This window comes from Oncorhynchus gorbuscha, linkage group LG13, assembly GCF_021184085.1.
Source record: "Oncorhynchus gorbuscha isolate QuinsamMale2020 ecotype Even-year linkage group LG13, OgorEven_v1.0, whole genome shotgun sequence".
Classification (NCBI taxonomy): domain Eukaryota; kingdom Metazoa; phylum Chordata; class Actinopteri; order Salmoniformes; family Salmonidae; genus Oncorhynchus; species Oncorhynchus gorbuscha.
Genome location: NC_060185.1, coordinates 11,246,601 through 11,264,608, shown reverse-complemented (window position 1 = coordinate 11,264,608; position 18,008 = coordinate 11,246,601). Strand labels below are relative to the sequence as shown.

At 46.8% G+C, this 18,008-nt stretch overlaps 1 long non-coding RNA gene across 1 annotated transcript; it reads left to right on the top strand.

Moving 5' to 3' along the window:
- The first annotated feature begins 12,144 nt into the window (after positions 1-12,144).
- Positions 12,145-17,805, top strand: LOC123993872. Its single transcript, XR_006831529.1, has 3 exons — positions 12,145-12,242; positions 16,895-16,995; positions 17,081-17,805. It is a non-coding gene; the product is annotated as an uncharacterized LOC123993872 (long non-coding RNA).
- Positions 17,806-18,008: the final 203 nt, after the last annotated feature.

Below are 18,008 nucleotides of genomic sequence, written 5' to 3'. Positions count from 1 at the left end.
GAATGGCGTGGCAGAATAGAATAGTCTTGGATATATTTGCTGGCTGAAAAGGGTGGGAGTGTATGGAGGTAGTTTGGACACCGATGACACAGCATGGATCAGTGACCAAGGCCTTGGCTGGTTTACACACCCTAGCTCACGAGTTGGCAGTGAACTCAGGGGGGAATACTTCTCTGACTAATTGGGTTGACAGTGTGTTTGGAAGATGGAAAAATGTTATGATTACTGTGTTATGGGCTACCTTCACCTGTGTGACTGTGGTAGTTTTGTGCAGATGTGTTTTGATTGTGTGTATGAAAGTTATCATTTCCAAGACTCTGGAGAAATCGATGACACTTCAGATGGTGATATATGGACCAATCCTAAGCTCTGACCAGTGGAATACAAAATACATGGCTCCGGACGTAATAGAAGAATCCGGATCCTTTCACTTGCGAGGAGACCATATTTGATGTTTCGGGAATTTAGATGTTTTCTTGTTTCAATGTATAGACTGTTTTTTTCATGAAGATTGCCACAGAAAATCCTGATAAGTACAGTTAAGATTCTGATGTAGGTTAGAACAGTCATTGAAGTTGATTGTGTGTACATACATGTATTGGGTTGTCTTATTCTTAGTATATAATTGAAGTTTCCTTTTAGTGTTTAATGATGGTATGAATTGTTTAGTCATTTTTAGGGTGGATTGCTAGAATTATTATGAATAAATGAATAAACAATATCCCCATTTCAAATAGAACTGTAACTAAGTAAACTTATACTCTGTTTTATTATATCTGATTAACAATATGAGTTCATAAGAAGGGATTGTGTGACAGGGACAAGGAGTAATGAACACCATTCCAACTAGGAAGAAAGAAATGGTTTGTGGATTAAGTAAACAGATAAGGTAGTTAACCTATGGTTGAACCAACAAAACTGAGCTCTGGGGTGTTTTAGATAAGGCAGTGAGTGCATTCTTAGGTTTTCTGTTAATTAGAACTGTCAGCTAAGTGGTGATCGATAATGTTGAGGGGTCAAAAGTTAATTCATTTATGTTGTGTGACCTGGGAGTGTGTTAGTAAGTTAGAATGAACTTTTAACCTCACTTTGTCCCGGTCGAGAGGAGGGGATTCTGTTAAGCAATAAAATGACGTCATGTTATTGTATATAAACTGTTGCTCGTGGTAATGTGGTAGCGCGCTCCGAGAATAAATTATGTTACCTATCATTGAAATGGCTGGTCTCCGTCTATTTTATGCAAACAAAAATCTTACAAATTCTCATAAAATAGATTAAGGGTTTTCAATTATTGAAAACACATTGGCATAATTAAATTACAGTAACAGATGAGGTCAATATCCTTCCAGGATACCTGGGACAGGTCAATTAGAAAGGCCTGCTCGCAGAAGTGTTTTAGGGAGTGTTTGACAGTGATGAGGGGTGGTCATTTGACCGCAGACCCATAGCGGATGCAGGCAATGAGGCAGTGATCACTGAGATCCTGATTGAAAACAGAAGAGGTGTATTTGGAGGGCAAGTTGGTCAGGATAATATCTATGAGGGTGCCCATGTTTACAGATTTAAAGTTGTACCTGGTGGTTTCCTTGATAATTTGTGTGAGATTGAGGGCATCTATTTGTAAGTCGCTCTGGATAAGAGCGTCTGCTAAATGACTTAAATGTAATGTAAATGTAATCTATCTTAGATTGTAGGACTGCTGGGGTGTTAAGCATATCCCTGTTTAGGTCACCTAATAGAACAAACTCTGAAGATAGATGGGGAGCAATCAATTCACATATGGTGTCCAGGGCGCAGCTGGGATCTGGGGGGTGGGGTCTATAACAGGCGGCAACAGTGAGAGACTTATTTCTGGAGAGATTCGTTTTTTTAATTAGACGCTCGAACTGTTTGGGCATAGACCTGGAAAGTATGACAGAACTTTGCAAGCTATCTCTGTAGTAGATTGCAACTCCCCCCCCTTTGGCAGTTCTATCTTGACGGAAAATGTTGTAGTTGGTTATGGAAATCTCTGAATTTTTGGTGGCCTACCTAAGCCAGGATTCAGACACGGCAAGGACATCAGGATTAGCGGAGTGTGCTAAAGCAGTGAGTAAATCAAGGGAGGAGGCTTCTGATGTTAACATGCATGAAACCAAGGCTTTTTGATTACAGAAGTCAACCAATGAAAGTGCCTGGGGACACACAGGGCCTGGGTTAGCCTCCACATCACCCGAGGAACAGAGAAGTAGTAGGATGAGGGTATAGCTAAAGGCTAGCAAAACTGGTCGTCTAGTGCATTGGGAACAGAGAAAAAAATGGAGCAGATTTCTGGTATAGTAGAATAGATTCAGGGCATAATGTACAGGGGTATGGTGGGGTGTGGGTACAGTGGAGGTAAGCCTAGGCACTGAGTGATGATAAGAGAGGTTGCAGACAACACTGCTACTCCTACTGCTCTCTCTTCGTCCGCCCACGTGTTCTCGCACACCCCGAGAGCGTCTGGTCAGCGGGGTGGTGGCACCGGGATCCTCATCTCTCCCAAGTGGTCATTCTCTCTTTCTCCCCTTACCCATCTGTCTATCGCCTCCTTTGAATTCCATGCTGTCACAGTTACTAGCCCTTTCAAGCTTAACATCCTTATCATTTATCGCCCTCCAGGTTCCCTCGGAGAGTTCATCAATGAGCTTGATGCCTTGATAAGCTCCTTTCCTGAGGACGGCTCACCTCTCACAGTTCTGGGCGACTTTAACCTCCCCACGTCTACCTTTGACTCTTTCCTCTCTGCCTCCTTCTTTCCACTCCTCTCCTCTTTTGACCTCACCCTCTCACCTTCCCCCTACTCACAAGGCAGGCAATACGCTCGACCTCATCTTTACTAGATGCTGTTCTTCCACTAACCTCACTGCAACTCCCCTCCAAGTCTCCGACCACTGCCTTGTATCCTTTTCCCTCTCGCTCTCATCCAACACCTCCCACACTGCCCCTACTCGGATGGTATCGCGCCGTCCCAACCTTCGCTCTCTCTCCCCCGCTACTCTCTCCTCTTCCATCCTATCATCTCTTCCCTCCGCTCAAACCTTCTCCCACCTATCTCCTGATTCTGCCTCCTCAACCCTCCTCTCCTCCCTCTCTGCATCCCTTGACTCTCTATGTCCCCTATCCTCCAGGCCGGCTCGGTCCTCCCCTCCCGCTCCGTGGCTCGATGACTCATTGCGAGCTCACAGAACAGGGCTCCGGGCAGCCGAGCGGAAATGGAGGAAAACTCGCCTCCCTGCGGACCTGGCATCCTTTCACTCCCTCCTCTCTACATTTTCCTCCTCTGTCTCTGCTGCTAAAGCCACTTTCTACCACGCTAAATTCCAAGCATCTGCCTCTAACCCTAGGAAGCTCTTTGCCACCTTCTCCTCCCTCCTGAATCCTCCGCCCCCTCCCCCCCCCTCCTCCCTCTCTGCAGATGACTTCGTCAACCATTTTGAAAAGAAGGTCGACGACATCCGATCCTCGTTTGCTAAGTCAAACGACACCGCTGGTTCTGCTCACACTGCCCTACCCTGTGCTCTGACCTCTTTCTCCCCTCTCTCTCCAGATGAAATCTCGCGTCTTGTGACGGCCGGCCGCCCAACAACCTGCCCGCTTGACCCTATCCCCTCCTCTCTTCTCCAGACCATTTCCGGAGACCTTCTCCCTTACCTCACCTCGCTCATCAACTCATCCCTGACCGTTGGCTACGTCCCTTCCGTCTTCAAGAGAGCGAGAGTTGCACCCCTTCTGAAAAAACCTACACTCGATCCCTCCGATGTCAACAATTACAGACCAGTATCCCTTCTTTCTTTTCTCTCCAAAACTCTTGAACGTGCCGTCCTTGGCCAGCTCTCCCGCTATCTCTCTCTGAATGACCTTCTTGATCCAAATCAGTCAGGTTTCAAGTAAGTCGCTCTGGATAAGAGCGTCTGCTAAATGACTTAAATGTAAATGTAAATGTAGTCATTCAACTGAGACTGCTCTCCTCTGTATCACGGAGGCGCTCCGCACTGCTAAAGCTAACTCTCTCTCCTCTGCTCTCATCCTTCTAGATCTATCGGCTGCCTTCGATACTGTGAACCATCAGATCCTCCTCTCCACCCTCTCCGAGTTGGGCATCTCCGGCGCGGCCCACGCTTGGATTGCGTCCTACCTGACAGGTCGCTCCTACCAGGTGGCGTGGCGAGAATCTGTCTCCTCACCACGCGCTCTCACCACTGGTGTCCCCCAGGGCTCTGTTCTTGGCCCTCTCCTATTCTCGCTATACACCAAGTCACTTGGCTCTGTCATAACCTCACATGGTCTCTCTTATCATTGCTATGCAGACGACACACAATTAATCTTCTCCTTTCCCCCTTCTGATGACCAGGTGGCGAATCGCATCTCTGCATGTCTGGCAGACATATCAGTGTGGATGACGGATCACCACCTCAAGCTGAACCTCGGCAAGACGGAGCTGCTCTTCCTCCCGGGGAAGGACTGCCCGTTCCATGATCTCGCCATCACGGTCGACAACTCCATTGTGTCCTCCTCCCAGAGCGCCAAGAACCTTGGCGTGATCCTGGACAACACCCTGTCGTTCTCAACTAACATCAAGGCGGTGGCCCGTTCCTGTAGGTTCATGCTCTACAACATCCGCAGAGTACGACCCTGCCTCACACAGGAAGCGGCGCAGGTCCTAATCCAGGCACTTGTCATCTCCCGTCTGGATTACTGCAACTCGCTGTTGGCTGGGCTCCCTGCCTGTGCCATTAAACCCCTTCAACTCATCCAGAACGCCGCAGCCCGTCTGGTGTTCAACCTTCCCAAGTTCTCTCACGTCACCCCGCTCCTCCGTTCTCTCCACTGGCTTCCAGTTGAAGCTCGCATCCGCTACAAGACCATGGTGCTTGCCTACGGAGCTGTGAGGGGAACGGCACCTCAGTACCTCCAGGCTCTGATCAGGCCCTACACCCAAACAAGGGCACTGCGTTCATCCACCTCTGGCCTGCTCGCCTCCCTACCACTGAGGAAGTACAGCTCCCGCTCAGCCCAGTCAAAACTGTTCGCTGCCCTGGCCCCCCAATGGTGGAACAAACTCCCTCACGACGCCAGGACAGCGGAGTCAATCACCACCTTCCGGAGACACCTGAAACCCCACCTCTTTAAGGAATACCTAGGATAGGTTAAGTAATCCCTCTCACCCCACCCCCCCTAAGTTTTAGATGCACTATTGTTAAGTGACTGTCCCACTGGATGTCATAAGGTGAATGCACCAATTTGTAAGTCGCTCTGGATAAGAGCGTCTGCTAAATGACTTAAATGTAAATGTAAATGTAAATGCATCTCTGGACACACTGATTATACTGGGTGAGGTCACCGCATGTGTGGGAGGTGGGACAAAGGAGGTATCTACGGCATGTACAGTGGGACTAGGGGCTCCGCGGTAAACTAAAACAATGATAACTATCCAAAACAACAGTATACAAGGCATGTTAACATTTGAGAGAGACATAAAGTGAGGTATTAAGATATCACAGGTGTTGATTGGGAGAGCTAGCTAAGTCAACAAGCCTTGATGACAGCTTTGCACACTCTTTGCATTCTCTCAACCAGCTTCATGAGGTAGTCACCTGGAATGCATTTCAATTAACCTGTTACTCCTACCCCCTACTTTTTCGAACATTTTGTTTAAAAATCGTGCAACATTTCAGCGCCCTGCTACTCATGCCAGGAATATAGTATATGCATATGATTATTATGTGTGGATAGAAAACGCTCAGACGTTTATAAAACTGGTTAAATCACGGCTGTGTCTATAACAGAACGTGCGTTTCATCGAAAAGTGCAGGAAAATCTGATCACTGAAAATTGGAAAATATATCAATGCGCCACTTGCATGTATTGTCTATGGGAAAGCAAATTACCTGGAGCCGAGATTGCAATTCCTACAGCTTCCACACAATGTCAACACTCTTGTCATTTGCCTAGGCTTTGTTTCTTGGTCAAACGAAGAAGAGACAGCCAATTTCTTCAGGTCTCGAACCGGATATTTTGGTTGAGATTTACCCGGACATTATTTCCAGACGTACCCCTATAGAATATACATCGCCTTGTGATCAATTTGGTCGCTTATTAACGTTTACTAATACCTAAAGTTGCATTACAAAAGTATTTCGAAGTGTTGTGTGAAAGTTTATTGTCAAATTTTTTAATTTAAAAAAATGACGTTACGTTATAAGACGCTATTTTTTTCAGTTTATCACACAGTCTTCATAGATCGATATCTAGGCTATATATGGACCGATTTAATCGAAAAAAAGACCCAATAGTGATTATGGGACATCTAGGAGTGCCAACAAAGAAGATGGTCAAAGGTAATGAATGTTTTATATTTTATTTGTGCGGTTTGTGTAGCGCCGACTATGCTAATTATTTTGTTTACGTCCCCTGCGGGTCTTTTGGGGTGTTACATGCTATCAGATAATAGCTTCTCATGCTTTCGCCGAAAAGCATTTTAAAAATCTGACTTGTTGCCTGGATTCACAACGAGTGTAGCTTTAATTCAATACCCTGCATGTGTATTTTACTGAACGTTTGAGTTTTAACTAGTACTATTAGCATTTAGCGTAGCGCATTTGCATTTCCAGATGTCTAGATGGGACGCCTGCGTGTCAGGTAGGAGCAAGAGGTTAAAAGGTGTGCCTTGTTAAAAGTCTTTCCTTCTTAAAGCGCTTGAGCCAATCAGTTGTGTTGTGACAAGGAAGGGGTGGTATACAGAAGATAGCCCTATTTGGTAAAAGAATAAGTACATATAATGGCAAGAACAGCTCAAATAAGCAAAGAGAAATGACAGTCCATCACGCTACCATCCCATTTCGACAATTTCGGTTGAAATTGCAGAGCACCAAATTCAAATTAAATTACTCATGTCATATCATGACATCACAAGTGCAATACATCAAAATAAAGCTTAACCAGTTGAAGCTAGGGGGGCGCTATTTCATTATTGGATAAAAAACGTGCCCGTTTTAAGCGCAATATTTTGTCACAAAAAGATGCTCGACTATGCATATAATTGCCAGCTGTGGAAAGAAAACACTCTGACGTTTTCAAAACTGCAAAGATATTATCTGTGGGTGCCCCAGAACTGATCTTACAGGCGAAACCAAGATGCAACCTCAAACAGGAAATGAGCAGGATTTTTGAGGCTCTGTTTTCCATTGTCTCCTTATATGGCTGTTTTTTGTGAAAATGTTGCCTGCTAATGCTAACGCTAAATGCTAAATGCTAACGCTAAATGCTAAATGCTGGTTTGCTATGGTTGAGAAGCATATTTTTGAAAATCTGAGATGACAGTGTTGTTAACAAAAGGCTAAGCTTGAGAGCTAGCATATTGATTTCATTTCATTTGCGGTTTTCATGAATAGTTAACGTTACGTTATGGTAATGGGCTTGAGGCTGTAGTCATGATCCCGGATCCGGGTTGGCTCGACGCAAGAAGTTCCAGCAGCCGTGTCAGATTTCAAAAAGGCTTTACGGTGGAAGCAAACCATGCGATTATCTGAGGACAACGCCCTGCACACGAATGCATAACAAATCATTTTCAACCATAAACTTATCCAAACAAGTCAATCAACATTTATAATCAAACAATAGGTACCCTAATACATAAATAAATGCTAAAATTTAAGACGGAGAATCGTTATTGTCTTTACCGGAGAAAAATACCAAAGAACACGATCTCATTCACATGCTTGGAAACACTTCAGCCAAAATGGGAGCCACCTAGAAAAACTACCATTTCTGGCAAGTTTTTCCAAAAACCAGCCTAAAACTCTTTCTAAAGACTGTTGACATCTAGTGGAAGCCCTAGGAACTGCAATGGGGCATGATGTCGCCATATTATAAAAGTGCCAGCCATTGAAATCAGTGGTCGGATGATTTTTTTTTGGGGGGGGTGGTTTGTCCTCAGGGTTTTGCCTGCCATTTCAGTTCTGTTATACTCACAGACATTATGTTAACAGTTTTAGAAACATTAGAGGGTGTTCTATCCATATCTATCAATTAAATGCATATCCTAGCTTCTGGGCCTGAGTAGCAGGCAGTTTACTTTGGGCATGCTTTTCATCCGGACGTCAAAATACCGCCTCCTATCACAAATCATTTAAAACATGAAGGTCTTCAAGTGCAGTCGCAAAAACCATCAAGCACTATGATGAAACTGGATCGCATGAGAACTGCCACAGGACAGGAAGACTCAGATTTACCTCTGCTGCAGAGGATAAGTTCATTAGAGTTACCAGCCTCAGAAATTGCAGCTCAATAAATGCTTCACAGAGTTTGTTACAGACAAATCTCAACATCAAGTGTTTAGAGGAGACTGTGTGAATCAGGCAATTCACTGTCGAATTACGAAGAAACCACTACTAATTGACACCAATAATAAGAAGAGACTTGCTTAGGCAAAGAAACACAAGCAATGGGTATTAGACCAGTGGAAATCTGTCCTTTTGTCTGATGAGACCAAATTTGAGATTTTTGGTTCCAACTGCGGTGTCTTTGTGAGACGCAGCGTAGGTGAACGGATGACTTCCGCATGTGTGGTTCCCACGGTGAAGTATGGAGGAGGTGGATGGTGTGGGGTGCTTTGCTGGTGACACTGTCTGTAATTTATTTACAATTCAAGGCACACTTAACCAGCATGGCTACCAGAGCAAATCAAATCAAATTTTATTTGTCACATACACATGGTTAGCCGATGTTAATGCCAGTGTAACGAAATGCTTGTATTTTGCAACCAAATGACATCCTATCTGGTTTACTCTAAGTGGGGGTATCATTTGTTTTTCAACAGAACAATGACCCAACACACCTTCAGGCTGTGTAAGGGCTATTTAACCAAGAAGGAGTGTAATGGAATGCTGCATCAGATGACCTGAACTGCACAATCACCTGACCTCAACCCAATTGAGCTGCTTTGGGATGAGTTGGACTGCAAAGTGAAGGAAAAGCAGCCAACAAGTGCTCAGCATATGTGGGAACTCCTTCAAGACTGTTGGAAAGCATTTCAGGTGAAGCTGGTTGAGAGAATGCCAAGAATCTAAAATAAAAAATGTTTTGATGTGTTTAACACTTTTTTTGGTTAATACATGATTCCAAATGTGTTATTTCATGGTTTTATTTCTTCACTATTATTCTACAATGTAGAAAATAGTTTTTTTTAAATAAGAAAAACCCTTGAATGAGTAGGTGTCCAAACGTTTTACTGTGACTGTATACTGTATATTTAGTTAAATATTTAGCTTGTGTGTGTGTGTGTGTGTGTGTGTGTGTGTGTGTGTGTGTGTGTGTGTGTGTGTGTGTGTGTGTGTGTGTGTGTGTGTGTGTGTGTGTGTGTGTGTGTGTGTGTGTGTGTGTGTGCTTGTGTGTGTGTGTGTGTGTGCTTGTGTGTGTGTGCTTGTGTGTGTTTGCTTGTGTGTGTTTGCTTGTGTGTGTGTGTGTGTGTGTGTGTGTGTGTGTGTGTGTGTGTGTGTGTGTGTGTGTGTGTGTGTGTGTGTGTGTGTGTGTGTGTGTGTGTGTGTGTGTGTGTGTGTGTGTGTGTGTGTGTGTGTGTGTGTGTGTGTGTGTGTGTGTGTGTGTAGCAGTCTTGTACTGCACCAACAGGAATGGGGTGTTGGAAAGGTGAATTGTGAAAGGCAGGGGTCATTCCCCCATGCCCTCCTCCTCTCATCCTCCTCTTCTCATCCCCCTCTCCCCTATGCCCTACTCTTCTCCTCTTCACACCCCCTCTCCCCATTGTCCTCCTCTTCTCCTCTTCACACCCCCTCTCCCCTATGTCCTCCTCTTCTCCTCTTCACACCCCCTCTCCCCTATGTCCTCCTCTTCTCACCCCCTCTCCCCTATGTCCTCCTCTTCTCCTCTGCACACCCCCTCTCCGCTATGTCCTCCTCTTCTCCTCTTCTCACCCCCTCTCCCCTGTCCTCCTCTTCTCCTCTGCACACCCCCTCTCCCGTATGTTCTCCTCTGCACACCCCCTCTCCCCTATGTCCACCTCTTCTCCTCTTCTCACCCCCTCTCCCCTATGCCCTCCTCTTCTCCTCTTCTCACCCCCTCTCCCATATGTCCTCCTCTTCTCCCCTTCACACCCCCTCTCCCCTATGTCCTCCTCTTCTCCTCTTCACGCCCCCTCTCCCCTATGTCCTCCTCTTCTCCACTTCTCAACCCCTCTCCCCTATGTCCACCTCTTCTCCCCTTCACACCCCCTCTCCCCATTGTCCTCCTCTTCTCCTCTTCACACCCCCTCTCCCCTATGTCCTCCTCTTCTCCTCATCACACCCCCTCTCCCCTATGTCCTCCTCTTCTCACCCCCTCTCCCCTATGTCCTCCTCTTCTCCTCTGCACACCCCCTCTCCACTATGTCCTCCTCTTCTCCTCTTCTCACCCCCTCTCCCCTGTCCTCCTCTTCTCCTCTGCACACCCCCTCTCCCCTATGTCCTCCTCTTCTCCTCTGCACACCCCCTCTCCCCTATGTCCACCTATTCTCTTCTCACCCCCTCTCCCCTATGCCCTCCTCTTCTCCTCCTCTCACCCCCTCTCCCCTATGTCCTCCTCTTCTCCTCTTCACACCCCTCTCCCCTATGTCCTCCTCTTCTCACCCCCTCTCCCTTATGTCCTCCTCTTCTCCTCTGCACACCCCCTCTCACGTATGTCCTCCTCTTCTCCTCTGCACACCCCCTCTCCCCTATGTCCTCCTCTTCTCCTCTGCACACCCCCTCTCCCCTATGTCCTCCTCTTATCCTCTGCACACCCCCTCTCCCCTATGTCCTCCTCTTCTCCTCTGCACAACCCCTCTCCCCTATGTCCTCCTCTTCTCCTCTTCTCACCCCCTCTCCCCTATCTCCTCCTCTTCTCCTCTTCACACCCCCTCTCCCCTATGCCCTCCCCTTCACACCCCCTCTCCCCTATGTCCTCCTCTTCTCACCCCCTCTCCCCTATGTCCTCCTCTTCTCCTCTTCACACACACTCTCCCCTATGTCCTCCTCTTCTCCTCTTCTCACCCCCTCTCCTCTATGTCCTCCTCTTTTCACCCCCTCTCCCCTATGTCCTCCTCTTCTCCTCTTCACACCCACCCCTCTCCCCTATGTCCTCCTCTTCACACCCCTCTCCCCTATGTCCTCCTCTTCTCCTCTTCTCATCCCCCTCTACCCTATGTCCTCCTCTCTTCTCCTCTTCACACCCACCCCCTCTCCCCTATGTCCTCCTCTTCTCCTCTTCACACCCACCCCCTCTCCCCTATTTCCTCCTCTTCTCCTCTGCACACCCCCTCTCCCCTATGTCCTCCTCTTCTCCTCTTCTCATCCCCCTCTCCCCTATACCCTCATCTTCTACAGACTGTGTATGACTGGCTTTACTGCCTCTGTGCTCTCCCAGTCTGACAAGTGGTAGACTGGAGGGATGGATAGAGAAATAAAGTGTGATGGTATTCAACCTAATATAACCTGTCAATAGTCATAAAGTTGTAAAGTCACTCGAGGAGCTTGTATTGCACATCTTGTGAAGTTCATTTCCATGATAGTTAATGATCTCCATGTTCCTCTTCACCTGCCTTACTGCTTGTCAGTGGCCTCACTGGGGCTAGGGTTGGAGCTCCACGCCTCTCTGGGTACAGAGAGGGGGAGTGCACCCCAGCTGGAGGTGCTGCTCCTGGGGGAGATCTGAAGAGGAGACCTGGGTCTTTCACAGCTGGGACCAGGCCCACAGAGAAATGGTTGTTATGGAAACAGCTATCCTCCCTTTAGATTTCCCAAAACGTGGGGTCTCTATGTTTTGATGTGACCCCTGATACACTCAGACACACACTCTAAGTTCTGGCTTTCTGCCATGCATTTTCTTGCCATTTCACATGGTCTCCCACTGTAGGCCCTCATGTGTGTTGGTGTGTGATGTAATCGTTTGTGTCTTTTTCTGGAGATAGTATTCTCTAGAGGCGTAAGGACCTTTTGAGTTTAGAAAATGAGGCCAATGGGGACGTGTGTGTACTCTCCATGTGTCAATCTGTGTGTGTTTTCTGTCTGAGTGTGTGAATGAGTTTCATTTAATTTTAAAAGCTGTTTCCGGGGGGGACTGAGAGTGTGTTCACCCCCCCTGTTCAGTCCATAGCTGCCTAGGCAGATGTAAACATCAAGTCACCACTGCTCTTATACAGTCGGATCCAAGGTGACCAGAAGATCAGTGAAGAGGAACCATGGAGCCAAGAGGTAAGAAACCTCTTCAATACTCTCTCTTCAAAACTGTGTAGTGAGTGAATGAGCGAGTAAATTAGTGATTTCTTTGGCTCTGATAAATACTTGTATGCTTACCAAGCATCTGTATGCAAGAGGCTCCCGAGTGGCGCAGCAGTCTAAGATGCTGAATCTCAGTGCTAGAGGCGTCACTACAGACACTGGTTTGTTTCCAGGCTGTATTATAATCAGCTGTGATTGGGAGTCCCATAGGGCAGCAGACAATTGGCCCAGCATCGCTTGGGTTAGGGTTTGGCCAGGGTAGGTCATCATTGTAAATAAGAATTTGTTCTTGACTAGTTAAATAGCATAATAAAAATACATTTACTAAAGGCTGATCTTTATGAGAAATATGCATGATTATCGTTCGGTCATTCCAAACACTTTCACAAATCAGAATAAGTCATTCATCCATGTTTACCGAACGTCAAATTCAAAGCTATTTTATAACGTCACATTTTAAAGAGTTTCAGTTTAAGTTTAAGTTTAGGCATTCACTCCAAAATCTAGAATGAACTCTGAATGGTTAAAGGTAAAAGATTAAATGTTGGGGATAGGCTTAAAACCATTCAAACAAAACAAATGCTTACACCCATCCACCATCCCCATCCACAACACTTTAGCAAATCTGAAAACTATTTGAAAGTCACAGCGCTCACTGTTGCCCCTAGTGGTCGGTTTCCACCTCATCTCCCAACGTCCTCAGACATGGATGGATGTCGAACACTGACTTGTATCACGGGTGACTTGGCTGCATATTCCACAGGCATTTAGCAACTTTGAGGATTTGTGGGATGTGTTTTAGCATGGTTTAACCCTCTAGGGTCAATCTAAGTAACATCATTTTTAAAAAATCCCCTTTAAAAAATCTGTCAGTTTAAGATAGAGATATCAGTTTTTGCATCGGATGAATCTTAATCCACCGCATCTGGCGATGTTGAACTTCTGCATCTGAGGTGAAAGGTTGCAGAGCTAGAGCAGTGAGACATCTGAGGTGAAAGGTTGCAGAGCTAGAGCAGTGAGACATGAGACATCTGAGGTGAAAGGTTGCAGAGCTAGAACAGTGAGACATCTGAGGTGAAAGGTTGCAGAGCTAGAACAGTGAGACATCTGCAGTGAAAGGTTGCAGAGCTAGAACAGTGAGACATGAGACATCTGAGGTGAAAGGTTGCAGAGCTAGAGCAGTGAGACATGAGACATCTGAGGTGAAAGGTTGCAGAGCTAGAGCAGTGAGACATGAGACATCTGAGGTGAAAGGTTGCAGAGCTAGAGCAGTGAGACATGAGACATCTGCAGTGAAAGGTTGCAGAGCCAGAGCAGTGAGACATGAGACATCTGACGTGAAAGGTGGCAGAGCCAGAGCAGTGAGACATCTGAGATAAAAGGTGGCAGAGCCAGAGCAGTGAGACATCTGAGGTGAAAGGTGGCAGAGCCAGAGCAGTGAGACATCTGAGGTGAAAGGTGGCAGAGCCAGAGCAGTGAGACATCTGAGATAAAAGGTGGCAGAGCCAGAGCAGTGAGACATCTGAGGTGAAAGGTGGCAGAGCCAGAGCAGTGAGACATCTGCGGTGAAAGGTGGCAGAGCCAGAGCAGTGAGACATCTGAGATAAAAGGTGGCAGAGCCAGAGCAGTGAGACATCTGCGATGTTTGTCAGATGAGGAGACATCCAGAATATCGGTCTTCTCACGAAAATGTCTGTAGCGTTCAAACAGTTTGACCTAAAAAACTCTTATGACCACTGTATGGAAAGGGGAGACTCTCATTTTGCTCTATGACCCCCACAATTGTCACATGACTTGTCTAAAGGTAACCGGTACTGATTTTAAAAACTGAATGGAAGTATGAAAGTAGTTTTGTGCCTACCCAAAAAAAGGTTGAATATGTGTAAAAAAAATGTTTTAAATATATTTCCTGAGCTTTCTTATTGTCACGCCCTGATCTGTTTCACCTGTCCTCGTTATTGTCTCCACCCCCTCCAGGTGTTGCTTGTTTTCCCCAGTGTATTTATCCCTGTGTTTCCTGTCTCACTGCACCAGTGTATTTATCCCTGTGTTTCCTGTCTCACTGCACCAGTGTATTTATCCCTGTGTTTCCTGTCTCTCTGCACCAGTGTATTTATCCCTGTGTTTCCTGTCTCTCTGCGCCAGTGTATTTATCCCTGTGTTTCCTGTCTCTCTGCACCAGTGTATTTATCCCTGTGTTTCCTGTCTCTCTCTGCCAGTGTATTTATCCCTGTGTTTCCTGTCTCCCTGTACCAGTGTATTTATCCCTGTGTTTCCTGTCTCACTGCACCAGTGTATTTATCCCTGTGTTTCCTGTCTCTCTGCGCCAGTGTATTTATCCCTGTGTTTCCTGTCTCTCTCTGCCAGTGTATTTATCCCTGTGTTTCCTGTCTCTCTCTGCCAGTGTATTTATCCCTGTGTTTCCTGTCTCTCTGCGCCAGTGTATTTATCCCTGTGTTTCCTGTCTCTCTGTACCAGTGTATTTATCCCTGTGTTTCCTGTCTCTCTCTGCCAGTGTATTTATCCCTGTGTTTCCTGTCTCTGCACCAGTGTATTTATCCCTGTGTTTCCTGTCTCTCTGCGCCAGTGTATTTATCCCTGTGTTTCCCGTCTCTGCACCAGTGTATTTATCCCTGTGTTTCCTGTCTCTCTCTGCCAGTGTATTTATCCCTGTGTTTCCTGTCTCTCTGTACCAGTGTATTTATCCCTGTGTTTCCTGTCTCTCTCTGCCAGTGTATTTATCCCTGTGTTTCCTGTCTCTCTGCGCCAGTGTATTTATCCCTGTGTTTCCTGTCTCTCTGCACCAGTGTATTTATCCCTGTGTTTCCTGTCTCTCTGCACCAGTGTATTTATCCCTGTGTTTCCTGTCTCTCTGCACCAGTGTATTTATCCCTGTGTTTCCTGTCTCTCTCTGCCAGTGTATTGATCCCTGTGTTTCCTGTCTCCCTGTACCAGTGTATTTATCCCTGTGTTTCCAGTCTCTCTGGGCCAGTTTCTCCTGCTTTTTGCATTCTCCTTTTTCTAGTCCTCCTGGTTTTGACCCTTGCCTGGTTCCGGACTTTGTACCCGCCTGCCTGACCATTCTGACTGCCTTGACCACTAGCCTGTCTGCCACTCTGTACCCACCTGCCTGACCATTTTGCCTGCCTTGACCACTAATCTGTCTGCCACTCTGTACCCACCTGCCTGACCATTCTGCCTGCCTTGACCACTAGCCTGTCTGCCACTCTGTACCCACCTGCCTGACCATTTTGCCTGCCTTGACCACGAGCCTGTCTGCCACTCTGTACCCGCCGGCCTGACCATTTTGCCTGCCTTGACCACCAGCCTGTCTGCCACTCTGTACCCACCTGCCTGACCATTTTGCCTGCCTTGACCACGAGCCTGTCTGCCACTCTGTACCCGCCGGCCTGACCATTCTGCCTGCCTTGACCACGAGCCTGTCTGCCACTCTGTACCCGCCGGCCTGACCATTCTGCCTGCCTTGACCACTAGCCTGTCTGCCACTCTGTACCCACCTGCCTGACCATTCTGCCTGCCTTGACCACGAGCCTGTCTGCCACTCTGTACCCACCTGCCTGACCATTCTGCCTGCCTTGACCACTAGCCTGTCTGCCACTCTGTACCCACCTGCCTGACCATTTTGCCTGCCTTGACCACGAGCCTGTCTGCCACTCTGTACCCACCTGCCTGACCATTCTGCCTGCCTTGACCACGAGCCTGTCTGCCACTCTGTACCCGCCTGCCTGACCATTCTGCCTGCCTTGACCACGAGCCTGTCTGCCACTCTGTACCCACCTGCCTGACCATTCTGCCTGCCTTGACCACGAGCCTGTCTGCCACTCTGTACCCACCTGCCTGACCATTCTGCCTGCCTTGACCACTAGCCTGTCTGCCACTCTGTACCCACCTGCCTGACCATTTTGCCTGCCTTGCCTTGCCACTCTGTACCTGCCACCTGCCTGCCTTGACCACAAGCCTGTCTGCCACTCTGTACCCACCTGCCTGACCATTCTGCCTGCCTTGACCACGAGCCTGTCTGCCACTCTGTACCCACCTGCCTGACCATTCTGCCTGCCTTGACCACGAGCCTGTCTGCCACTCTGTACCCGCCTGCCTGACCATTCTGCCTGCCTTGACCACCAGCCTGTCTGCCACTTTGTACCTCCAGGACTCTGATCTGGTTTTGACCTTTTTGCCTGTCCACAACCATTCTCTTGTCTACCCCTTTGGAATAATAATGGTCAGACTCCAACCATCTGCTTCATGTGTCTGCATCAGGGTCTCACCTTGTGTCATGATACTTATATCTCCTAGATATAGAACACTTCAAAACCTTGTTTGTAATTATTTTTTTGCCATTTATGGATGTGTTATTCAATGCGTTTCTCTGGATTATAGTGGTGAAGGCCAAAATAAATCATTTTTGTATATACTTTTTTTTACACCTAAAGGGTTCTTCAAATTCCAAATCAAACAGCTAAATGATCCGCACTAGGACCGTCTTAAAACGATTCAATATGTTAGTTTACAACCCCCTCACAACGTCTAAGACTTAACAATGAATTGTGTTTAGGGAGGACCGTGTGTGTGTGTGATGTGTTCTGATGTGTTATATCATGCAGCCTCAGGTCAGGTGGTGTCGTCCTGCAGGCTGTTTCCTGCTCTACTGATGGCGGCATGGATCGTTGGCTGCATGGTGGTAGTCTATTTTGTCTTCGCCTAGGTACGGTGTGTTTGTGTGTGAGAACACATTTTACAGTATGGATATAATGAAGTTGAGTATGAACACCTGCCCTCTCTCCCAACAGAAGAGACGTCTAGTCCTTGTGCTTCATGTTGGAACTCACCTCCTGACGAGAGGAAGCTGAACAGAAGAAAGCAAAGCACCAAGAAAACTGTGTTTTTCTGTCTTAGCAATTATGTACGTTGTGCATGTCTGTAAATAATAGGCAGAATCTACCGGCACGCCCAAATGACTCTTAGGCCTAGATTCAATCAGATCACGCGTTTGATCATGTTTGATCATGTTTTGTGCGTTGGAGTTGTCAAAACGGTGAGCGGCTGCTCTTGTGATCATTGTCATGAAGCCACACCCGCCCCACTCACGGTGGAAGTTCAGAACAAGACTGTGTAGGTTATATAGAACTAATGAAGCTCGAATAGAAAACCATGATTTCTATCAGCATAATGGAGGTGCAGATTACATCACACATTCCAGTGTTCCAATTTGTTAATTTGGCTTATCAACGCAACTCCTTGCAGCCAATGGCATGGTCCCTCTTCAGGTACAATGATGGGAGTCGCTCAGGGATTTGACAGCTCTAACACAGTTCCACATCAGACACCGCCGGCTAGCGTGGATCTGATATAATCTAGTCTTTATGTCAGTGTCAATGTGTGATCTTATACTGCCTTCCTATCTGTGACTCATACATGACATTTCATAAAGGATTTGTCTGTACTCAATCTGTACATAGAGATGGATGTTTATCTACTATAACAAACTGACCAAACCACAAAAAATAAATAAATGTGCACATACATGCTATTCAATCATTGCATCCACACTGCTCTCGCACGTCAATGAGCATCTGCGTAACCAGGCACTAACATGGAACTTGGTTCTATTTGTGATGCTTGACGCGCTGCAAATCCCACCTCTCCCATCTCCTCATTGGTTTTTAGGAGCATATACAGTTGAAGTCAGAAGTTTACATACACTGAGGTTGGAGTCAT